Source organism: Centruroides sculpturatus, unplaced genomic scaffold (genome assembly GCF_000671375.1).
Source record: "Centruroides sculpturatus isolate CEXI.00-Female unplaced genomic scaffold, Cexi_2.0 scaffold1432, whole genome shotgun sequence".
Lineage (NCBI taxonomy): Eukaryota > Metazoa > Arthropoda > Arachnida > Scorpiones > Buthidae > Centruroides > Centruroides sculpturatus.
In genome coordinates this window covers 61,503-88,596 of record NW_019385562.1, presented here as the reverse complement: position 1 = coordinate 88,596, position 27,094 = coordinate 61,503, and the positions used below count along the sequence as shown (strand labels likewise).

The 27,094-nt window shown below is 32.1% G+C and overlaps 1 protein-coding gene across 2 annotated transcripts in view; it reads right to left on the bottom strand.

The window, feature by feature from the left end:
• LOC111640150 (chaoptin-like) overlaps positions 1-26,705 on the bottom strand; it is a 72,245-nt gene extending 45,540 nt beyond the window's left edge. The window contains exon 1 of one of the 2 annotated variants that reach the window (XM_023386145.1): positions 26,627-26,705. The gene's annotated coding sequence lies outside the window, so the exon portion shown is untranslated. Of the gene's footprint in view, positions 1-23,597; positions 23,894-26,626 lie in introns of those variants that run through there. The other variant, XM_023386147.1, reaches the window with a different exon arrangement.
• Between the last annotated feature and the right edge of the window lie 389 nt (positions 26,706-27,094).

Genomic DNA, 27,094 nt, shown 5'->3' with positions numbered 1-27,094 from the left:
CCCCGCCATACAACGTTTTTTTTTTTAAATCCCCATTTTACGAATTAACCCACATTAAACGATAATCCGCGTTATCCAGACTAATTATTGTAAGCGTTAATTATTCCATATTTTAACAAAGAACGTCGCGAGTAAAAATTAGTAAGAGGTAATCAGCAGATTTCCTCGATGAACGAAGAAGAAAATTAATAAAAATTATAGGCGTAAAATGGCGCGAAGAGTTTTAATTAGTGCTTTTTAAGACTCTTTTCGCCTAACAGGTACGTCACTCAATTCAATTCTCGAAATAACTAAGTGACTGCAGGTGAAAAGCATCAAATCACTCGCTAACAGGTAAGAACTTTGTAGGAAAGAATGAAAGGTTAAGAGTAAAAAAAACAAGCGAGTAGCAAGAAAAGAAAGAAGAAAAGAAGAAAAAAAAATAGGAGCAAGAACTCGCTTTCTGCATGGTGGACATGAGTTAAGTTAGTCGATGATTCAAGTTCCTGCTAAAGGCATCAGCTGAGCTGTCATCCTACAAATGCAGTCTGCACGGGGATCACGTGATCGTTCATGCGTGAAAACAAAGCAGATTTTCATTCATGAAGAACAGAAAGATTAACTTCGTCTATTTTATATATAATTGCTGTATTTTTAATTTTATTTTATTTTATATATTTTTTTCTTCTTATCAAAATCTTCCATTTTTCATGCGCTGAAAATTTATATTGTGATTTTAAATGTGAAAAATCGAAAGAAATTATCGTGACGTCGTTGTAATGCCGGGATGCAGTTTTTAAATCGCGTTTTAATTTGAAAAATTACGAGACTTCCGGTCCAAACCGGAAGTTCATATGTATTTTGGCCTACGGCCTCCATCTTTTCATATCTGGTCTCGATTTTCATCTGTATAATCTCGAGATTAAGGAAACATGGGCAGATCTATAGGTGTGAATTTGCTGCTAAATAATTGAATACTATAGAATTTTATGTTATATGCTCGCCAGGATATCTTGCTTATAGATAATTTCCCTAAACCTCAACCACACTAGGTAAAAAAATTTACCTCACATTTTTTCCCTAAAAGACAGCCTATAAAATAACCCCATATAAAACAAATGAGCTTATATTTTCTCTAAATATCATCCCGTAAATAATAAATCAACTTATACTTTCCTATGAAGCTAAAGCTAACCTCATAAAATAGGTTCGTGCATAATAAAGTAGCTCGTATTTTTCTCTAAATCTTACCCCCGTTAAATAAAACCAAATACAATAAATACTTTGTAGCCTCATAAAGCCCATAAACAAAATAAACAGTTTATTCTCTTCCTAAATCTTAACCCATAAATTTGTTATTTTACGATTATGATTTAGGAAATTTACGGAAGGTAAATGGGTTAATCTTGTTTATTAATTAATTTACAAGTAATAAACGATTTCATATATTTTTTCGAAATTAAAGCCCATAAGTAACAAACTAGCCCCTATTTTTGTCTCGAATCTTAAACGATAATATAAGTTCATATTTAACTTAAATTAAAGCCCATAAATAAGGAACTAAACCCTATTTTTTTCTTAAATTCTAAGTCATAATATAAGCTCACGTCTCCTGAAATTAAAGCCCATAAATCATGAACTAGACCCTATTTTTCCATTAAATCGTGGACCATAATATAAGCCCATATTTACCTTAAATTAAAGCCCATAAGTAAGGAACTAAACCATATCTTTTTCTTAAATCCTAGGACATAATATAAGCTGAAATTAAAGCCCATAAATCATGAACTAAACCCTATTTTTTCATTAAATCTTGGACCATAATATAAGCCCATATTTACCTTAAATTAAAGCACATAAGTAAGGAACTAAACCATATCTTTTTCTTAAATCTTAGGACATAATATAAGCTGAAATTAAAGCCCGTAAATCATGAACTAGACCCTATTTTTCCATTAAATCTTGGACTATAATATAATCCCATATTTAAATTAAAGCCAACAAGTAACAACAAAATAAGTTACAACTCAACCTAAATTCTAAAATGAACTTGCCCGCAATAATTGACACGTGTATTGTTATTAATAGAAGCAAAGGTATTCTAAAAGTAATCAAACTATGATTATGCAAAACCTTGAAATTTGGATCGATTTTCCACAAAAATTGAGTTTAATTTTGCACAAAAATTACCCGAAATAATTTTTATCAGTTAAATTAATCGAAAAATTAATTTTTAAGCGTAAAAAAATCGTTAAAACTGGTAAAAAATATTGTCAAAAATTAACTTTACAGAGTGATAACCTTAATAAAATTATTAACAATCAACTGAATTCGTGACAACATCACAAAAATTCATTGAAATAAGCCTAAAGCTACATAAATAAAGCTGAAGCTATTAAATCTCCAGATAAAGGAATTTTATTAAAAGTAAAAAAGAAGAAATAAATAAATAAATTTCTTTGATTAGTAAAAATTATTTTAAATGGTAAAAATAAATTCGGAAACACGAAATTAAAAAAAGTACAAACGAATAAATTTAATCANTTTTTTATTAATGAGATAAGACTATTTTGAAATGTATTTTATAAAAAAAAATGGCTAAATTTTTTTATAATTTAAACAAGTTTCTGCCTTAAATTTAAGAATTTGCTGCACTTTCGACTTAACTTTGACTGAATTAAAGTGAACGGTTCAAATTAAATCGTTATTCATATCAATTAATATTACTCAACTGGTAGATCGCGACTCCCTAGGGGTTTAGGAAAGTCTTTATTCTATGTAAGTCACGCTCATTCATTATGCTAAAAGGTTAGGAAAAGTACAGACAGACCTTCAGACGGATCTACGAAAAAGCCTTTAAGTAGTGAATTTTTATTATAACAATTGATTTCGATAAAGTTTAAGAACGTTCCCTTCCTTTAAGGTATTGAAAATTCGATTTTAAAGCAAATTTTTAGACATTTTACATGTAAACTAGTCGGTAATTTGGATCAGAAACACCTTAAAAAAAACACCAGATACGCTCAGTTTAAAATAGAAAATGTCATCTCAACAGCTTCTAAAATTTAAATGCAACGAGTTGCGTGACTTTACCGGCAAAAAAAGTTAAAATTGCGTGTGGCGCCATCTATTGCACGATTTTATTCTAAAAGCTTTTCATGTTATTAATTATTATAAAGTGGCCAGTAGCTTAATTTTCGGGGTAGTGACGAATTTACGAGGAAATCCTTCATTCGACACTTGATCTTCTCTATATCCTCACTCCCTCGACCTTTAACCTCCAAAATTTAACGGCATCGACGAATCTAATACATAAACCTACCTGCAAAATTTCAGAAATTTTCGACAAAAAGAACAGGAGTTATTAAAGAAGAAAACCAGTACAAATCGGAATCGCACGATACAGCATATATTTTCCGTTTTGGCAGGTTTTCGCTTTAAACAGGTTTTTAGAAAATCGCTCCGTCCATAAGAATTTTTCCGTTTAGACAGGTTTCACCGTATTTAACATTAGAAAAAGTAAGAAAAAAATATATATATAACCAGTTTCACTAAATCACTCGCTGAATACGAAAATCGACACGTTTCGGCACGTCAATATTTGAATTTTACGTGTTAAGACATGTCAATTCTTGTTTTTTTTGACAGGTTTCGACATGTTAGTCTCTAACAATAGAGAATTTTCCCTTTTTTTCCTTTTCTTTTAATAGAATCGTCAAGTAAACAGTCAACCGATGTGTAATGTGTGTAACGTAATAATAGGAAAATGATTGACCCACCAAAGTAACAATTAGATTTCAGGACCAGATGAATGCTGAATCACTAATCAAGCAAAAGAAATCCCAAAAGGGAGGCCATGTCTGATTAACCATTCCTTCAGTTCGTGTGTACAGGATGATTAATATCACTCTATCAAACTTTCTAACTCAATGATCCTTGTTTTCTCTTTCATTTTTACTCCATTTTGTTTTAATTTTTAAATATTTTTAAAACTGCTGAGAAATGTCGCGAACAGACCGACAGACGTACGAGGAAACATTTAATTTCTTAAGAAAATTCAAGTATTATGCATAAAAATCGTATTTTTGATACAAAATTGTACAAAAAATTAAATTCTATGTCTAGTTTCTGAAAAATCTGGAAGAGAGACATACAGACGAACGTTTTTTTTCATTATTTTTATTTAAAAAAAAATTAAAGCTGAAAGACTTTCTTGAAGAAGTATTTGTAAAAATGTTGGATCACTAAATAAATGAATATTCTTTTAAAAATAAAGTAAAACTTGTCTAATACAGAACGTGAAATTCCGGTTTACACAGATTTTACTCTATTTATCTTCTACACACAGTAAAACCCGTGTAAACCGGACGCACGGCACAGAATATTTTTTCATGTTTGGCAGGTTTCCGTTTTAAACATGTTTTTTTAATACAGAAAATCATTGCGTTTTGAAGAATTTTTTCCGTTTACGCAAGTTTCCGTTTAATTAAAGTTCCGCTTTGGACAGGTTTCGATTTATTTATATATTCCATTTTACCGTCTCATCTTTACTGTCATTTAATATACCTCGCTAAAATGTTGCAATCGCGTGCGATTCCGGCTTACACAGGTTTTACTTATTTTTTACATACTGGTTTATAAATTAACCATAGTTTAATTAATAAGCAATCTATCATCTCATCTTTACTCTCGTTTAATAAAAACCTCTCTAAAACGGAAACGAAACACCCGGTTTACACAGATTTACTGTATCTACGTAGTTTAGATATTTATATATTTCATTTATAAATTAAACATAATTTAATAAATAATTAAGTTACTACCTAGTCTTCATTCTCACTTAATAAAACCTGTCTAAGACGGAATCCATAAAACTTCGGCATCGCGTGCAATTCCGGTTTACACAGGTTTTGTTATATTTATTTATATAAGCAAGCTACCATCTCGTGTAATAAAACCTCTCTACAACGGAACTCCGGTTTACACAGGTTTTGCTATATTTACATTTTACCGTCTCGTCTTAACTTTCATTTTAAAAAATCCCGTCTGAAACGGAACCCGAAAATGCCGGCATGGCATACGATTTCGTCTTAGGCAGGTTTAAACTCAATTTATATTTTACATATATTTAAACAGCTGAATAATAATTCATTTATAAATTAAGCATAGTTTAATTAATAAGCAAGTTACCATCTCATCTTTACTCTCATTTAATCTAACCAAGTTAGTTTAATTGATAATAGACTTAATAATTACGTTTCCTTGATCGCATGGATGATGGTTACTACCGAAAATTTGGTAATAATTCATCCTCCAGGATAATATCGACGTAAAATAATGAAGGATTAATTGATAGAATGTGTAATATACAGTTACGAATCAGTTTTAAAATTAAAAAATGATGATGTGATCAATTTGCTATTGATCCTACGAAGGATTTTATGTTACTCGAATATAAATAAATAAATAAATAATAGAAAATCCACAGGAAACGTTTCTCAATAAAAGTAAAATTGAACGGGAATTTTTTCTTTTTTTTTTTTTTTTTTTTTTTTTGAAGTTACTATGCCTTGACTCTGGTCTGGCATAGTACACAGCCATCGGTGTCCACCTAGTGTAACTCACAAAACTCAACATAATTGAGTTTTGTGGTTTATGGCATTACGAAATTCTATTAATAGTATCATATCATACGTTTCATNCAAAAGCTTGAAAAAGGAAAGGAGCAAAATCTGAAGGGGAAAACAAAGCTTTAAAAAGGAAAGGAGCAAAATCTGAAGGGGAAAACAAAGCTTGAAAAAGGAAAGAAGCAAAATCTGAAGGGAGAAACAAAGCTTTAAAAAGGAAAGGAGCAAAATCTGAAGGGGAAAACAAAGCTTGAAAAAGGAAAGGAGCAAAATCTGAAGGGGGAAACAAAGCTTGAAAAAGGAAAGGAGCAAAATTTTCAAGGAGAAAAAGTTGAAGGGGAAATTTTTCAACGAAGGAAAACTTAAAGGAGGAATTTCATTCAAGGAAAACAAACTTAAAAATAGAATTTCTCAATGGAGACAAATTTGAAGAGGAAATTTCTTGATGAAAATCAAAATTAAAACGAAGAATTTTTCACGGAAAGAAAAGTTGGAGAACATTTTTAAAGGAAAACAAAATTAAAAGGATAAATTTTTTTAAAGAGAAGCCAACTTTGAAAGAGAAATTTTTCGAGGAAATAGAAATTAAAGAAGATAATTTATCAAGGAAAGAAAACTTTAATTTTTTTTTTTTCAAAACAAAGTGAAATAAAGATAAATTTAAAAATAGATACTGGAAGGAGTAAAATTGAAATGGTAAATTTCTCAACAAACAAATGTTTACAACGAAAACAAAATGAAAGCAGATACTTTCCAACGAAAACAGAATTTTAAATAAAAAATAAGCAAAGTTTTAAAAGAACAAAAAATAAAACGGGAATATTTTAAGTAAGCAAAATTGCGAGGGAATTTCTTCAGTAAAAACCAAAATTAAAGGAGAGAGGTGTTTTAAAAAAACAAAGGAAAAATCGTAAATATTTTTAAAAAAAATAAACCAAAATTTTATTTATAGCAGAAAAAAAAACAAAACTTAAAAAGGGAAATTTGCATACAAAGCTCTTGTACAAATAATCCAATTTTAATGAAACTTTCGATTTTCTATTCTTATTAAGGGATTTTCCTTATTAAAAATGATTGTAAAAATCTAAAATAATGCAAATTTATGTTTATTTATTTATTTTCTATCAGAGTAAAATCAAAATTTGATATTTAATCGCGATACAAGATAATAATTTTAATTGGAAAATATCAGAGATCGAAACAAATGACTGGAATTTTATCTGTTTTGCCATCATCAGGGATCAATTGGCAATCTAAAAATAACTTCCTTCTCTATCTCATAGCAAATCTAAATCACAAAATTTGTAATATTTTTTTTTTAAATTTGAAATAAAATAAAAATTGCAAATGTTAATTAACATCAAATTTAAAATCTCTGGCTTATTTTTTGTTTTTGGTTATATTAAGAGTACTTCCCTTCCAATCAAAGGAGAGTATATTTACTAAAATAATAATGATTAGACCTCTAAATAACGTATATAAAGCGTAATTAGTTATTTCTTGTTTTTCGGATAAAAATTTGTTTTAAATGTAAGCTTGTTTTGGGGCTAAATTTGAGGCAAAGTATGAGCCAATTGTTTGAATGTAAGCTTGTTTCGTGGGTTAAATTTGAGGCAAAATATGAGCCAAGTTCGTACATGTGAGCTTATTTTGGGGGCTAAATTTGTGATAAAAATGAGCTAGTTTCTTAAATATGAGCTAAATTTGTGATAAAGTATAAGCTAATTTCTTAAATATGCTAATTTGCAATAAAATATAATGTAATTTCTTAAATATATACTTATTTACGGGCTAAAATTTTGCATAAAACACAACCCAACATCTTAGCTATGTGCTTATTTTACAGCTCAACGTTTAGAAGCTGTGTGCAAAGTACTTTTTGCATAGAATTAGGCATTTTTAAATTAGCATACTTAGCGAGTTCCATCATTTGAATAGCTCCGTCTTCCCCGCCATACAACGTTTTTTTTTTTAAATCCCCATTTTACGAATTAACCCACATTAAACGATAATCCGCGTTATCCAGACTAATTATTGTAAGCGTTAATTATTCCATATTTTAACAAAGAACGTCGCGAGTAAAAATTAGTAAGAGGTAATCAGCAGATTTCCTCGATGAACGAAGAAGAAAATTAATAAAAATTATAGGCGTAAAATGGCGCGAAGAGTTTTAATTAGTGCTTTTTAAGACTCTTTTCGCCTAACAGGTACGTCACTCAATTCAATTCTCGAAATAACTAAGTGACTGCAGGTGAAAAGCATCAAATCACTCGCTAACAGGTAAGAACTTTGTAGGAAAGAATGAAAGGTTAAGAGTAAAAAAAACAAGCGAGTAGCAAGAAAAGAAAGAAGAAAAGAAGAAAAAAAATAGGAGCAAGAACTCGCTTTCTGCATGGTGGACATGAGTTAAGTTAGTCGATGATTCAAGTTCCTGCTAAAGGCATCAGCTGAGCTGTCATCCTACAAATGCAGTCTGCACGGGGATCACGTGATCGTTCATGCGTGAAAACAAAGCAGATTTTCATTCATGAAGAACAGAAAGATTAACTTCGTCTATTTTATATATAATTGCTGTATTTTTAATTTTATTTTATTTTATATATTTTTTTCTTCTTATCAAAATCTTCCATTTTTCATGCGCTGAAAATTTATATTGTGATTTTAAATGTGAAAAATCGAAAGAAATTATCGTGACGTCGTTGTAATGCCGGGATGCAGTTTTTAAATCGCGTTTTAATTTGAAAAATTACGAGACTTCCGGTCCAAACCGGAAGTTCATATGTATTTTGGCCTACGGCCTCCATCTTTTCATATCTGGTCTCGATTTTCATCTGTATAATCTCGAGATTAAGGAAACATGGGCAGATCTATAGGTGTGAATTTGCTGCTAAATAATTGAATACTATAGAATTTTATGTTATATGCTCGCCAGGATATCTTGCTTATAGATAATTTCCCTAAACCTCAACCACACTAGGTAAAAAAATTTACCTCACATTTTTTCCCTAAAAGACAGCCTATAAAATAACCCCATATAAAACAAATGAGCTTATATTTTCTCTAAATATCATCCCGTAAATAATAAATCAACTTATACTTTCCTATGAAGCTAAAGCTAACCTCATAAAATAGGTTCGTGCATAATAAAGTAGCTCGTATTTTTCTCTAAATCTTACCCCCGTTAAATAAAACCAAATACAATAAATACTTTGTAGCCTCATAAAGCCCATAAACAAAATAAACAGTTTATTCTCTTCCTAAATCTTAACCCATAAATTTGTTATTTTACGATTATGATTTAGGAAATTTACGGAAGGTAAATGGGTTAATCTTGTTTATTAATTAATTTACAAGTAATAAACGATTTCATATATTTTTTCGAAATTAAAGCCCATAAGTAACAAACTAGCCCCTATTTTTGTCTCGAATCTTAAACGATAATATAAGTTCATATTTAACTTAAATTAAAGACCATAAATAAGGAACTAAACCCTATTTTTTTCTTAAATTCTAAGTCATAATATAAGCTCACGTCTCCTGAAATTAAAGCCCATAAATCATGAACTAGACCCTATTTTTCCATTAAATCGTGGACCATAATATAAGCCCATATTTACCTTAAATTAAAGCCCATAAGTAAGGAACTAAACCATATCTTTTTCTTAAATCCTAGGACATAATATAAGCTGAAATTAAAGCCCATAAATCATGAACTAAACCCTATTTTTTCATTAAATCTTGGACCATAATATAAGCCCATATTTACCTTAAATTAAAGCACATAAGTAAGGAACTAAACCATATCTTTTTCTTAAATCTTAGGACATAATATAAGCTGAAATTAAAGCCCGTAAATCATGAACTAGACCCTATTTTTCCATTAAATCTTGGACTATAATATAATCCCATATTTAAATTAAAGCCAACAAGTAACAACAAAATAAGTTACAACTCAACCTAAATTCTAAAATGAACTTGCCCGCAATAATTGACACGTGTATTGTTATTAATAGAAGCAAAGGTATTCTAAAAGTAATCAAACTATGATTATGCAAAACCTTGAAATTTGGATCGATTTTCCACAAAAATTGAGTTTAATTTTGCACAAAAATTACCCGAAATAATTTTTATCAGTTAAATTAATCGAAAAATTAATTTTTAAGCGTAAAAAAATCGTTAAAACTGGTAAAAAATATTGTCAAAAATTAACTTTACAGAGTGATAACCTTAATAAAATTATTAACAATCAACTGAATTCGTGACAACATCACAAAAATTCATTGAAATAAGCCTAAAGCTACATAAATAAAGCTGAAGCTATTAAATCTCCAGATAAAGGAATTTTATTAAAAGTAAAAAAGAAGAAATAAATAAATAAATTTCTTTGATTAGTAAAAATTATTTTAAATGGTAAAAATAAATTCGGAAACACGAAATTAAAAAAAGTACAAACGAATAAATTTAATTAAATGTCTAAAATTCATAATCAAAATCTAAAAATTCGAAATTTTATCAAAAATATAACAAAAAAAAGAAAGTTCTTTGATTTTTTTAGATAAAATATAACATAAATGGTTAAATTTGATTGAAAAATATCGAGAAAAATTCATCTACTTTCCAGAAAATACAGCATAAAAAAGGCGTTATATAAGAAAAATACAACAATCATAAAATATAATAAATGTAACTTAAAATACTTAAATTTGTTTGAGAAATTCTAAAAAAATCATCCAAAAATCAGCATTAAAAAAGGGTGATCAATAAGAGAATGATCAATACAAAAAATACAAAATTTCTTTGATTTATACTAAAATACAATCATAAGATAATTGAATCCGATAAAAAGAAATTCCAAAAATAAAAAAAAAACGAACATCCAATATCCAAAAATACAACACTAAAAGATTCCTACACAACAGAGAAGCACGAAAAAATACAAACTTCCACACAGTAAATCTAACTTACACTATTATGATAAAGGAAAATAATATGTAGATATTGTATATCTCTTTCCAAAAAAATAAAAATAAATAAAAGAAATTCTTCCGCTTCTAAAACTTCACAATCGACTCAAAAGTTTTATTTTTAGTTTATTTTTATTTTTTTATATTTTTAACAGTTTTATTTTTCTTATATTCAAAATAAATATATTTTTCACTCTTAGGCGCTTGCTTAGGAGGAAGGAAAGGGGATGGAAACAAAGAAAAACAACCGGAAGAAGGGATTTTTTCGAAGAAATAGAAAGAAAGAATGCAAAAAAAAATTTGTTCTGTATAGAAGAGTGGATTCTTTCACATCAGCAATTTGAACTTTATCCTGTAAAAATCCTAAATCTTATGATTTTTCTCCACTCTTGATATACTACAATCGTTTCTTTAGCTTTGACTTTATGAGAGTTACCGAATTTCACTTGATTCGTTTTTCATATCTATGGCAATTTGTCAATTCCACTAAAAAGATTCGGAGTAAAACCCTGAAATCCTAAACGACTGATAAATTATCTATCATTTGGTTTCGGTTAACTTCTCCTTTATATATATATATACAAACAGACACACGCACGGCCATTCGAAAGTTATCGTTCTGGACATTTTTTAGTATCTTGAGCCGAAGTAAAAACAAATATGTATGTAGAAATGCATTAGATCTAGAAGGATGGTGTGTTTTTTTAGGGGTTTCGAATGGTATTTTTTTGAATTTTTGGAGGATAAACTTGAAATTTGATCCTGAGGTAAATCACTCTTCCGGATTCTTCTGAAATCTGGTTGCTGGTTTATGAGGTAAAATTCTCGAATATTCTTTCCAAAAGAGCAAATTTTAGAAGGATAAAATTATTGTGGCATCATTACAATGCCGGGCGTCAATTTTTAATCCTATTATTAATTTATATAATTTAAAATATATGCTCTCCATTTCAAATTAGTAGTGGCTTTCCCCTGTACATCATACTTTTCCTGATAACAATAGTATTGTGCCAGTTTTCTATGTAACTCTGTTTTGGAGAAAATTTTTGAATCGGAAATTACGTTACTTCCGATCTAGACGGGAAGTTCGTGTATAGTTAATCGGTCTTCCAGCTCCTAATCATTCCATATTTGGTCTCGATTTTCATCTATCTAACACCGTTCTGTAGATTAAGGAAGAACAGACAGATAGACGGACGACAATGGGAATTTATATCTACAATTTTGTTCATATTGCAATTTTTAATTAGCTTTATTTTGGTTCTATTTTGATCACAAGATCTATTAAAATCGAGCCCAGATACGGAAAACTTAGTTTAAACTAGATTCTCATCCTCTCCTTTTATTTTCATTTGTATATTATATAAATTCTTTGTTTAAATTTGGGGGAAATGCAATTCTAAATTAATTTTTATTTTATAAATTTGTTAAATTTCACAGAAAAGTGACAATTTTGGCAACATGTTATTTAAAAATGAGTAGGTGAATAATTACACTGAAACTACGTGGAGTATGTAAATTAACTTCATCACCGCATCATAAACTGAAGATGTAGAGTTTTTAAATAGTTGAGAGCATTCCAAGTCACAAACGTTAAACAGTCAAAGACACTGATGGAAAGCCTCTTAAGTCTCAGATTTAGATCACCTTAAGTTCTTGACGTTGATCATTCTAAGTTGCAGATGTAGATCCTCTGTAGCTGCTGATATAAAGAGTCTTAAGTTGCAGATGTCGAGAAGTTATAAATGTAGAACATCTAGAGTTGTCAATGTAGATCATTCTAAGCCATTGATGTTGAATATCCTAATGTAAGGCATCCTAAGTTGCAGATTAGAATCATTCCAAGCCAACTTACTAAGTGTGTAGCATCCTGAGTAGAAGATGATCATTCCAAGCCAACTTATTAAGATGTGAAGCATCCTGAGTAGATGAGGATCATTCTAAGCCAACTTACTAAGTGTGGAGCATCATGAGTAGAAGATGAGGATCATTCCAAGTCAACTTACTAAGCGTGGAGCATCCTAAGTAAAAGATGAGGATCATTCCTAGCCAACTTATTAAGATGTGGAGCATCCTAAGTAGAAGATGAGGATCATTCCAAGCTAACTTACTAAGTGTGGAGCATCCTGAATAGAAGATGAGGATCATTCCAAACCAACTTACTAAGTGTGGAGCATCCTGAGTAAAAGATGAGGATCATTCCAAACCAACTTACTAAAATGTAATGCATCCTAAGGAACTAATGTAAAAAATCCTGATCTAGCTACAGGATTTTTATAAATTATTGAATTCATAATCTACTGATATAGTGTTTAAAAAGCAACCGATGCTATTAAGCAATTAATAAAAAATATTTTATTCGTCTAACATTTAAATTATTCATGTAAAGTACTTATTCTATTATCACAGCTATAAATAATTAAGATAATAGAAAGTTATTATTAAGATTAAATGTATGGAATTTTATTAAAACGGTAAAAATTTACCTTATGATAAAAAAAGTAATTTATATTTTTTAATGTAAAGAATTATTTTTCCCATTAAAATGTCATAAAATACAAAGTTGTTTTCAAATATATTTCAATAAATTTTTTAAAAAATTATAAAAATAATTTTTGTTTCACAATTTAATCCACACGAAGTTATAAATTTTACATTAAATTTAAATTTTATTCGCAGAAAAAATTATTTACTATTATTTTTTTTTAATTTTACAAAAAGATGAATTGAAACTAATAAATTTCAGGAGGCAGTAAAATTTCCAAAGAAAAATAAGCTATAAAAGCCAAAAAAATGTATTTAAATCATCGTTAATATCTGTTCTGATAGTAATTTTACATGAAAAATAATTTTTATTTCTTAAAATCTCTTGTAATATTTCACTTTAAAATGTGTTTTTTATCGTTTACGAATTGGAAACAAATAGGAAAAAGTTGGATTTATGACGATAAATCGACGTAATTTTTTTACAATTTAAGCTATATTTTTTTACATTTTAAATAAATATTTATGTGCAAGCAACAAATTCGATTCTAAAATTGTAAATTTTAGAAATTATACAACAAATATATTTGATTTACGAAGGCAACTACCTTAATGAAAGTAATCGTTAATTAAACCAATTTAAAATTTTTCGATTGGAAAAAAATTTTACAGCCACACAGACAGACAAACGGAGAAAATAATTGCAAATTTTCATCATCCTAAACCTTAAAGTTTTCGAGAAATTTCAAAAAAAATCAAACGAACGAAGCGCGAGAGAGCGAAGAAAACTATAAATAACACCTTTAATTCGTCAAAGAAATTTATTTAAATATGAAAAATTCGTAAATAAATCGCTTTTAAGTAATGGAAATAGTAAAATTTGTTAAAAATATTCCACTTTTAAAGAGGAATTTATTATAAAAGGTCGTTATTTAAATTTCTGAAAGCGTAATAGAAAAGTAAATTTCGAGAGGAGGAGGAAAAAATGAGTAAGGGTAAAAGAAGAAAAAAAAATCTGCTGGAGAATATGAAAGATTTCGGTTGTTTCCAAAATCTGATACATGAAAAAAAAACGGGGAAAGTGACACGAAGAAGAAAATGAAAGTTACGCGCTTTTCGAATATTAATAATCAAGAACCACGAACAGGCATTTCGCTATTAATCTTAGCAATATAGAAACGGTTATTAATGTCTTCAACTAAGAAATATCTCGACGTCTCATAAAGTGACATTAATATTTGATATTCTTTATTCTTTTGACACAAATACAAGAAATTAATCGCGTTCTCTTAAGTGCAACCAGCGAAAACCGGTTCACACGGTGGGTGGACGGATAGGAGGAGAGCAGCAGAAGAAAAAAAATGGCACAAAAACCAGCTTTAAGTCTTTTGGATGTAAACAAACACAATAAGGCACGAAGATAGATTAATAAGGCACCGAAAAAAAAATATATATTTTATTGATGGAAATTAATAATTACCAAAAAAAAAAATATATGGAATTCATAACTCCATGCCACATTGCAGCACGCTGAAGAGATTTAATAAATCTTGAAATCGGAGTTCTTCAAATTAAAAGAAAATATTAAATTCTTCGATTTATCTTCTTAGAAAGTATTATAATTTAATCTACGATGGACATTATTTGATGTAGTATAAGGGAGAATAAGAAGAAGAAAAAAGGAAAAAAAAGAGGATTAGTCGTAGCAATCGGCTGAAGGATTAGTAAGAGCAATGAGAATCACACAACCACAAACATCCCGTAAATAAAAGAAAGTAACAAATCCATCACGGTGTAACGTATTAGAAGAAAGAAAAGAACGTTCTTCGATGCGTAACTTCCTGTCAGGACGTTAAAACGAGTAGTTTTTATAACGTTCTTTCGAGGGATTCTATCATTAAAATTCACTATGTACACTGAGAATTTTGTGCAAATCGGTCACATCTGCTAAAGAAATTTAAAAAGAAAAAATTTATGTCAAGCAAATTACCGAACGGGTGAAGAATTTTAAAACGATAGATTAGAGGCGTTAATCCGGATCATAAAAAGCTAATCGAACGTTTTGTAAGTTAAGAGCATTCTAGAGGAATTCGCGCGCCATTTAAGATCCAACGGTTGTTGTAACGGTTGTTTGACACACGACGACAAACTAAACGACTTCCTCGTGATGTATTGCATAATATATAATACGTCTAAACTCCCTCACCATTCTGTTGTATGCTGCCCTTATTTATAACAATTGCATATCCATTTATCTGGCGATTAAAACAGGTGAACGTGTCCGAGATCTTGTATGCAATTTTCAATACGCAACAGAGAGTTATGGAGGAAATTCTGTGCCAAGAAGATGCGGTAAGAAGGAAGCCAAAATGAAATTAATTTTATAAATAAACGTCTTCGTCGACAACTCCTATCGAATTTTTCCTAGTAGGCCTCTAAAGATGTCAGACTGAGATCAATGGAGCAAAATGGTGAAGATGGAGGATCAGATAAGTCAAACGCTGTAAATTCGAGATTAGGAAGGCTATTAGTCTTGCACAACGGAATAAATTTGATTAACAATATAAAAAACTGGCATACAATTATTGGAAAGTGTAATAGGAATGTTTAATTGGCGAGTGAATTGGAGCGATGCAAGAATGAACAGAGAATTGATGGCAAATTCCGTTCTCATGTTAAAACCCAATCGAAATTCATGCAATTAAAAGAGATTCAATCACGCGTTTATGGTATTTTTGCATTTTTTTTAAAAAGTTATCTACATTAAAATCACTATAGAAATATCATAACTGTTCAAGAATCTTGTTTTTTTTTCTAGAATTTTATAGATCGGAGGACCGCTACCTCTTGCAACGTTCTTCGTTGGTAGAAAGGTCAATAAAGATCTGTCATCATTCACCGTGATGAGTAAGGCACTCGAGATTAGGACATAAAATAATAATAAACTCGATTAATTTGGAGAAAGTCCCCCCGATGATAGGAATGAAATGATATGAGAGTAACCATTCCAATTTATTGCTGAAAGATTCTAAAAATGATAACGTTTTATGTCTATAATTATATTTCTTTCAGTTTTGTGTTACGGTCATATATTTATCTACACTCGAAGTAATTGCATTAGTTTAAAAATGAATAAGTTTTCAGTGAATTAAGGCAGCAAAACTGAAAAGTTTTGATGCCTTAATTCACTGAAAACCCAAATTGCATTAATCCTCTAAAATCTTGCTGTGAATGGATACAAAGTAACCGCGTAAAATAAAAATATAATCTATAATTTAATTTATATTTTTATTTTAATTTCAAAATCTTCTCTTTGTTTTAAATTCCTTTGCTGAACGCCATTTTGCATTCAAAAAAAAAAGATTCAAAATGGCTTCGTTTGACGAAGCCATTTTGAATCTAAAACAAAGAGAAGTAATCATAAAATAGTAAAAATGAGAAAATGGCATAAAAATAAATGCTTAAATGCACTTTAATTTTGATTTATTTTAATTTTTACGAACAAAATTCTTTATTAAACTCGAAAATCCTACAAGAAATCAATTTGAAATCTTCATCAGGAAGAAAGATCGCGGTCCGAAATTCGTTATATCTTTAAATTTAAAGAAATATAATGTAGAAATTTTAAAAATATATTCGTTAGAAGTCATCTTCATTAGGGTGCAATTTGTGTCCATATAAAACAGAAGCCGCCATAAAATACAAGAGGGAGGAAAATGCTGCCAGAAACTATCTCTGACGATATTTTATGAACATTGGACATTCCCTAGACAAACCGAAAGTAATATTCTCTTCCCGTATTCTTATCTGAAGGGGAGGGAAATGTTCACACCACGAAAGATTTTATTCCCCGTAGGGTAGTGGGCAGTTAATACATCAAAGCGTAGATAGGAGCATATTTTTTTTTTTTTTTTTTGTAATATAAAAGTCTGGGAGCGCGTATCCTGAGGCGCGATCTTGGAGTACTTTAGGGATAAAGGACGACGAAGCTGGAGGAATGTGAAAAGAAAAATAAAAAATAAAGAAGAAACTGGTTAAAGTTATCGAAACCCAAGAAAATAAATCAGATATGTATGTAATATAGTGATAACTCGCACAATATATGACGTTATTGATGCCTGTCATCTGGAATTTTTAACTCTGAAATCTGTTTTGGAATTACAAATGATTTTATGTCCCCCCCATTTTTACGTTCCGTTGAGTATTTTGTGAGTCAATTCCTTTTGTTGCTGTCCTACGCATTCACAGAACTGTTTTGGCAGGTGAGAAAGAAAGGATCTTTGTAAAGGATTTTTTTCTCCTTTTGTGTCCTCCTTCTTTTGATTGAAAAAAAAAATTCCGAGATGTATAATGGCTTGTGGATTTAAATCTCATATTAAAGGATATTCCGGTTTTTTTAAAAAATATATATTTATATTTTTGACTCCCGTTCGTTTAATATCTTTCGTTGGATATTTGTTAAATCTGAAGAAAAATTGTTTAGTTTCGATGCTCCCTGTAAAGGATTTATGGTGGTAAGTTGGAAGAATGAACCAATTTCCAATATTTCTGGATCCTACACAGGATTTTTGTTACGGGAGTGGTCCAATGTTTGCTATAATTCCGTTTCGGAAGTATTGTTTTTTGTATTAAGCCATTCTATGCTTCCATAGATTTAACGCTTTGCGTACGAAAAAATAAAGAAAAATTGTCGAATTTTTTAAAGATTCGGATAAATTGCTTCTTAAACCACGCGATTTTTCAAAATTTAAGTAAATTTTACGTAAAAATTAGCACCGGAGAGCTATTTATAGACAAGAACCTCAGTTATATGTAGCTTCCATTGATCCATTGATTGCAGAACTTGGTTCTATTAATACTTTAGCAGATTTTAAATATAAATAAATTAACAACGTATAAGACTTGTAGGTTAGAAAAATTCTTTTATTTTTTATAAGCCTACTAACTAAACGTTTCCAGGCTATAAGTGGCACCATTTAGAAAAGAACGCTCCCAAGAGGCAATTATAACAAAGGAACACTCCCAGGAGCCAATTAGTCTGTCATTAGTGAATGGATTCATCCAAATCGGTTGAAGTTATTACAAAAAAAAACACAATTTATGGCATAAAATCCCGATATTTTATTGTGCAAAACACTTTCCTCCACCGTAATCGTGCCCTTTGCGCGTTGTATGCACAGCGGATCTTTGTTGTAAAAAGCTCTAAAGTATGGCCTTCGTGTAAGAGAATCGACAACATTACACTTCGCTCGAGGAACATTACAAACTTAAATTATAAATTAAGTCTATAACTTTATTATGCTTATAAATTATAATTAAGTTTGGGTGTTAATTAACCGTCATCTTCCGTGCCAAAGGTTCGTTTAAATTTACATGGACAAATACATCGTTTACATGACAGTTATGGAGGACGAGTCATAGATTTCTGCAGTGGACATTGTGATGATTTAGTCGAAGTTGAAGTTTATTTTTCGTCCAGGCATACAAATATTCTTTTCTAGAATCACAAACAATAAAACTTTGTCGTTAACTCTTAATAAGATTACATTTGTTACAGTAATTTCCTCTTTACGCCCTGAATAGAATTATGGTGTGTTGGACTAAAGCTCCAAGCAATGTCTAATCCAAAGCTCCAAGCCATAAATTAGAATGGATTCGGCAAATATTTGACTTGTTAAGTAAAGAGAAAAAATGTATTTTTATTCGTTAAAATGTGTCCTAATTTGTTCTATTTTTTCGGGTATTTAGCTACAATTATACTGAACTTGCGCTTAATTTTGTTAGAGATGTGGAAGATGTACAAACTGTGACTTACATTTAGTAAAAATTAAGACGTGGTTTGTCTTAAATTTACTAAAATTTAACATAAACTGCTTCGATAATTAACTCAAAAATCAAAATTGCCTAATAAAGAAAGGCTACAAAATTGCTCCTACAAAAAAAAGGCATGTAAAGTCTACGAAATCTCTGAGATTTACATATAAAACTTTGTAAAAATATCATTTATTCAATTTTTTTTTCGAATTGTTGGAAGTAAAATTTAGTTAGAAGGTTCCAATTTTGTGTTGGTATACCAAAGATCCCAAAAATCCATAAATCGCTACCGTACTAAAGGAACCGAAAACATTTTTGGCAGCTGCTCGCGTGTTTATTTTGACGTTAGGAAAGCAAAAAACGGAAAGAAGAAGTAAAGAATTTGGACTAAAAATGGATAACAAAAATGAAATGAATTAATTACGTGAGAAATTGTCGATTTCGTTAAAATTACAATCGTCCATAACTTTGTATTTCATCTGTTGAATGGCCCAAAAATATATTAAAAAATGCGATCCTGCCATTGAGATTTTAGAAGATTTTTCCGCAAGAATTAGGTGCAAAGACTTTGCACCCAATTCTAAGCTCGAGATGATGGCATATTATACGGGTAAAGTAGAATCAGACATGATTCCATTATGGCAAAATATATCATGATGGAATCATGCTCTGATTCTATTCTTTTCTATAGGTCTTACGAATTCCACATTATCATCAGCGGATCATTCACGAATTCCAATAAATCGCATACTTATATAAATCATACACTACCCATAAAAAATTCAACATTACTCACAGTAAATCCTACATTATTTGTTGAATCTCTTACCAAATTGAATCTTAGTGAATGTTGTAATACTGCCACGTACTAATGATTCACAATAATTAATGTATCTTGCCAAAATTTACATTCTATATCTAATAAATCCCATTGTAATGAACGTCCCGGCGAGTCTTATTTTAACGAATCAATTCGATGAATCTAGAAGAATCCAGTGTTCTTTTGTGAATTTCCATCTTGATAATTCTTATGAAAACAATGTAACGTTCGGTAACTGCGTGTAACAGCTGTATCACTAACACTCTGCAACTGAATGTAATGCTGCATCATTTTATCATTCGGTAATTAAGCGTAACAACTGTATAACTAGCGCTCAGTAACTCTGCATCTTAGTTACTGAGCGTAACAGCTGTATTACTTTAGCGCCCAGTAATTAGGCGTAACAACTGTATCACCGCAGTAACCGGGTGTAACACCGCATCACCTTAACGTTCAGTAATTGAGCCTAACAGCTGTATCGAGGTAGCTCCCAGTAACCGAGAATAACAACTGACATAACCCAGTTATTTTTATTGAATCCTTTATTAATTGAATTTCATTTGATCCAATCGTTGGACAGAATTAAGATCCAAACATTTATCAATGCACAGAACGAAAATAAAATTAAGAAATTTAATTAATGCGGTTCGATTTTGTACGCGAGTTCTCCTCTCTCTCATTTTACAGCCACCGACTTTGAATATCGATTTTTGCCTTTATTGTGTGGGTGTGATCGCTCGACACTACGCAAAAGGGTCGCACGCATTTCGCACGAGACGATACCCGGAATGTTTATTTATTCGAAAGAACAGAGCGTGTGGATCGCCGGCTTTGTTTGGTTCATATAATTAATGATGGAGAGGAGTGGTAGGGATGGAGGAAAGGAGGGGAAGAGAATCGGTTGTATCGTCACCTCCGCCGAAAAGAGGATATAAATACACGACGGGAAACGTAACTACTACTAATAGGCTTGTGCGGGAACGTCGGTCACGTGATACGGCCCGCCACGCGCGGTATTTCGGTTACTCCGGGTCACGTGCCTTTACGACTTAACCAAGATCACGTCCCTCTCGATACTTTTGCACGCTCACGTAACTGTTTCGGTGTTTGTTTCGATCGCTGCTTGCCGTTCCTACCCCCTCCCGTTTCTCCTGTACTCGTTATAGGAAAAAAAAAATCTACGGGCTGTCACGAGATTTTCGATATCGTTATGTATCACGCCGGTTGACAGTTTTCCTATTTTATCTATTGTGACGTGCGTCACGTTTCGAAATTTCGAATCGAAAAATCTAGTGAATTATTTCTCCAAATCGCTTGTATTTTTTTATGCAAATTATTTTACGGGTTAATCCGTAAATACGGCCACGCTAATCTTCGCAATTGGAAGAGTAACGCGTAACATAGTTCGATGTTGAATTTGGCCGCGACATCTGATACCGTAACGAAAATAGTAACGTCGGAGAAAGGGGAACTTAAACAAAAGGAACATGTGGAACGTCAATTTAGGTTGTATATTTATAAGTGTATAAATATATATACGTGGTGTCACGTAACCGCAATTACCTTATTGTGGAAATAAAAGCTCATAAACGCATTAAAGTAGAAAATTTGCTAAATGTCACGTGCTTAAATGTTCGTGTATCAGCTGTTTTTAGGGGTGAAAAGTGAAAATATACAGTTTCACATTAATTGTTTCATTGATTGAAACACACCATTGACGAAACAGTAGTTTGATTGACATTTATTGAACGTCTGTATGTATGAACTAACAAATACTACTACTACACGCAGCAGAACATAGTAGTAATCGGTGAGGGAGGGCCTCTCGGGCCTCCCTCACCGATTACTACTATGTAAATAAACTGAGAAATAAATAAAATAAATACAGGGAAAACACATATATGCATATGTTGAATGTTACATTTGCACGTTTTAATTAAGATCCCTCTTAATATCGGTTCTAGTTACACTACTGATTGAACATCAGTAAAATCTGTTTCTGTTAATCATCTGTTGAAATAACATGTATTAAAAGTTTATAAATATAAAATGCATATTGAACAAATATTAAATTAACATTTGTTTAACACACGAAAGAACACGGGCATCTATCGATTTAAATCTATAGAATTAGACGTATTGAACATTAATCAAGCTGGCATTTATTGAATATCTATCAAAGTAGCATCTATTGAACATTATATATTAAATAGTTTAATGTGCGACGGTTCGATAATCAAACCGGCATTCATTAAACTTTAATCGAACAGTAATCTATTGAACTTCTAGCATCCATTGAACATCAACTAAACCAAAATCTATTGAACTTCTAGCATCCATTGAACATCAATTAAACCAAAATCTATTGAACTTCTATCGATCTAACATGTATTGAACATTGAATATATTGATCCACTGAACATCTATTGATCTAAATTCTATAGAACTAATATCTTCAAAGCATCTATCGAACAAACTAATCATCCATAGAACTAACATCTATTGAACTTCCACCGAATTAACATCTATTGAATCACACCATCACGAAACAATGGTGTGATTGCACACAGACACACGCACATCCATCGAGATGCTATCACTCCACCGTTAGAGTGTTTATCAACCAGGAAGGGACAAATTCGACATTTATCACGCTAATCATTTTCTTCTTTCACTTCCAACTAAATTAATTCTCTCGGCTAAGATAAATTTACTACGAAACACGCGAAAGGTCAAAGGTTAATTTTAAGATAAGGGCCTATAGTTATATAAAATTTTTATTTAAAAAAAAAACAAAAAAATTATTACGTGACGCCGTCATCTCATAAATATTTAAAAGCGGGAGAAGGGGGGGCGTTTATTACGTTTAGTTTCGTTACGTGACGATTGAAGATGTTCAAAAATCGGTTAATTTAAGTGTGGACGAGTAAAAATTGATGATAATTAAATCAATCATCCTTGAATTTTGACAGGCATCTTTCAATATTAAACGGTTCGATCCGATTTTTTTTTCTGTAGATCGTGAAGAATGTGACACACCAACCCTACAACACCCTTCTACTTGGGGCCTTGACTTAGACTTGCTGTGTCTCAGACCACGACGAAAGGCCCCACCACCAAATATAAATGCGATGCCCCCTATCTCCAGGACCTAAACTGCAACTTGTATGCAAATTCCCCCCTTCATTCGTGTTTTAGTACACCCGAAACCATTTAGAGAGAGGGTACAGAACTGAAACAATTAATACCCGGCTTTACTCGGAAAAAATACCTCCCAGTAGGTGGGGATGCACGGGGCCAGGCTTCATCCCCCCGCGTGAAGCTCAGTTTGACTTACACAAAGCCTATTTATCCAGTAACGAATTGCTGTATCGGGTGAATGAATTCGTGACGTACTCGTGAAGCCAACGTTCTATGTTAAAACAGAAACATTTTTTTTTTTTATTTCTTTTTAACGAAATTTGTCCGATTGCGGGTGATCTGTCTGATATAATTGATAATAGCCTCTGAGTCACGATACAGTCACGCCAACTCGCTTATTTGTTGCACGTGAAGCACACCATTCCCACATCTTTCCCTGTTATCTGATGGATTTCTAATATTATCACCCTCTTTAAGCGTGACAGATGTTAGAAAAGTCACGTGATTTATATATATATATATATATATATACATATATTTTTTAAACTTTGATAAGGATTCGAATAAAATCCGGCGCGTGATCGGCTCGAAATTAATAGGATTTGGGCGTTAACGTGCCGTCACGTGATTATGCAAAAATTAATGGTCTTCCCTTTCTAATATTTGAACGCTGTCACTGTTCTCACTGTGGGGATTTTGTTTTCCCCGCTGATTTCACGTGATTATCATCTTATTAATGGCCATTCTATAACGCTATTTATTTCTTACCTCCCATACAGGATAGGTTATCAACCGGTAGCTCGCGATCTACTTAAGGAATCGTATACTCGTTGCCGCTAACTCGAAACGGGATGGGAACGAAGGAAGGTTGGGAAGTGCGACTGAACGAGCGAGCGAGAGAATTGCAGTTACTTTCGAGCCCGTCACGTGATCTAGTTTCCTCCCTTTTTTCCTATTTAAAAAAAAAAAGTTATATAATTGGATTTAGAAGAACGAAATTATCACGTGATGTTCGACAGAAGGGTAGAAGTTGATGACGTGTATACGTTATGCGCCTTTCTCTCTCTTTTTCTCTCTCTCCCGGCTAAACTTGTCACGTTATCAATTTCAAAAAATAATGGAAATTTAACGGTGTTTCGAATCCTTAAAAAAATGGGGAAAAAATCCGAAAAATAAGTAAATAAAATAAGAAGAGGGAAAGGGGAAAAGGGGGAATTTCACGTGTCATACGTCACACGTTACGACATTTATTCAACGTCGCGTGGGCGATATTTTAAGCGCGTCAACGAATTTGACACCACTCGAATCGAGCGGAGCAAATTTATCACGTGACCGCGAAATTTGCATATTTTGATTTATTTATTTTCGTTTTATAATTAGCTGCCCCATTTTCGTCCACGCGCCTTTAATCACCCCCCTCTCTTGAGAAAGGGGAGAGGGGAGCGGCGGTAAACGGCACGTGACCGGAGGTAAATAAATTCTGCGCGTATTTCCACGTGCGGTTGGCTTTCGGTCACGTGACTGCCAGCCAAAAAGTCGCCGGCAGATTGGCCTGATACGTTTTCATTTAACCTGTCAGCGGGACGAAATACAAACATTTATTTCTCTTCACACTTTGTCGAGCATAATAACGTTCTACGTGATAATAATCTAACGGCCCAATCGATTTTCGGCCACGCTAGAGGTAATCACGTGATTTGCCGAAATTAACTAACTTAATAACGTAATGAGTCAATCTGTACGATCGGTGGCACTTTGGCTCGCTTAGGAGATAGATTATGAAAGCCACAGGGATTCTGTTTCTCTGTTTCCGGCCGGGCCTTAAAGAATTTCGAGAAGGAAAGGACTTTCAAGAGCGTAAGAGTTCTCTACTTTAGAGATTTTCAAGAATATTTGGGCTCTATTTCCCTAGAGGTGCGGCCAGTTTTTCCCTTTTTCTCCGAAGGTATAAGGGATGTTAAGAATGGATCCTTTACGGATCCATCTTTAACAACCCTTATACTCCATAAGAAGAAATCTGAAGGACTTTGAAGAATCAGAATTTCCATGCGTTCTCAATTTATAAGGGGTTTAAACAAAGCCGCAAGGAAAAAAGCTGAAGGACTTTCAAGACTTTGAAAAACAAAATTCTCGTGCATCCTCAAGTTATAAAGAGTTATACAATCTTTACAATGCAGAATTATTGAAGTTCCTTATAACTTGAAGAATTCAGTACTTCAAAGTCTTAAAAGTCCTTCAGATCATCTTGTGGCCTAAACAAGACCATAAGATGATCTGAAGGACTTTCAAGACTTTGAAGTACTGAATTCTTTAAGTTATAAGGAACTTCAGAAATTCTGCTCTTTAAAAGATTGTAAGGATTCTGTTCCTTTGCTCCCTAAATAACATAAAGGCTCTAGATGACATAAATACTCTCAAGCCACAAAAACTCCATTTTCCTGTTCTTCAAAGGACTGTTTTTAGGACTTTACTAGTCTGTAAAAATTCGGAATGTGGAAAAACTCGGTTATTCCGAGAAGCATAAGGATTCTGAAATGATAGGAGTTCTGTTTTTCTATTCCCCAGAAATATAAGGCCACTTAGGAAGATAGGGATGCTAAAAGTAAAGACTAAGTGTTGTCGGAATCTCTACATTATCCAAATACGTAGGGGGATACCGAACAACAGAGGAAGACAGAAAAACGGAGGATACTTAAACTCCAGTGAAGCATCCTTCCTCTTTTTTCCAGATTTTTTTGAAAGATCACTTTTGATAGTACTCGTTTGAGGGGCTTCCTAGAGTCACGTGTCTGGGATGTGGGGGAGACGTTCCCCTGGGGAATTGCAGGAGCCGGTGTGTAAACACACTAAGTTGACGGGAGGTTAAGCAAACAGGCGCCTCTGTAAATAGAAGTACGTTTATAGTAACAAAAAACTTTAAACTAAATAAAAGAAAAGGAGCCAACAAAAATCAGTCACGTGAGCCGTGACAAAATCAAAAAAAAAAAGAAAGAAAATCCCGGTCAGCTGACTCTAGCGACTGAGCGAGAAGGGGTGGAGGAAGTAGAAACTAAATATCGGTAAAGCGCCCATTATACTTAACTTGATAATTTTTAATAAAAAAAAAAATATGCAAAAATTATTGGAAAAGATATGGAAAAATGGAATAAAAGACAGGAAAATCAGCGGAACTTCAGTGTGAAAAAATGAAATTGCAAGAATCTCATTTGCATTTTTTCATAAGACGTAACATTTTGTATCCCTTCAATGGGGCATTATAATAAAAGAGTAAAGTGGAGGAGATTTGTTTTTTCATTTTTGGTGGGCGAAAAGTCCATCTACGGTTGGAAAAATGAGGGGGAAAGAGAGTAAGAGACTAAAACAGAGTAAAAAAGTAAACTCTATTGGTACAAAAGTGAGGTGCAGCAATTCCCGTGTGGAAGATCTTCAACGCCTCGAAAATCCTCAAGCACCCAATCCATAAGAATTCTGGCGTTGAGGATGTGCAAGGCGTTGAAGATCCTCAACACAAGAATTCTTATGGATTAGATGTTTGAGGATCTTCAAAGAAGAAGATCCCCAAAACATCCAAATTCGTTGAAGGAACCAAATCCGAAACTCTAAAGAAACGTGGCGATTGGTCCGAGCGTTTGTCTAAACTTACCCCGGAGCGAAATTTGTTTACTTTTGTTTCTTTTTTGCGCAACGTGCAAGAAAAGAAGAAGAAAGAAAAGAAAGAAAAAAAAAGAAATGGGTAAATAATGGTGGCGTCACGTGACCGAAAGCCACTCGGAAAAAGGAAATGACGTGGTACTTACCCACGGACAGTGATGACGTTTGTAGGTAGTCAAGCGACGGCACCGGGTCCGACTCGAGCGATCGACTGCTACGTCCTCAACTAAAGGAGGGTGCACGATGACTTCCCTAATGCGCATGCGTTGCTGGTATCCAGATTCTATTTTGGTTCCCAGCAGAAAAATATTGGAAATCTCTTCTTTTCTTTTTTCTTTTTCTTTTTTTTTTATTTGTTTGTTTATTTTCGTTCTTTCGTCTTTCGAGCAACAGGTTTTTCTATAATGTGTCGCTTAGATAACTTCTTGAAAATTCTGGATTTCTTTCTCTCTCCCTCGCGCTTTTTCCTGGATAAACTCGACACAATCCGTTTTCCTTTCTAAGTCGAATATTTAAGTTTTCTTTGCTTTTATTAGTTTCTGATAGGATATTTTGATTTTTTTAATCGTTTTCTCTTTAAATTTCGAATGGGGTTAGTGTTTTTTAAAAAATAT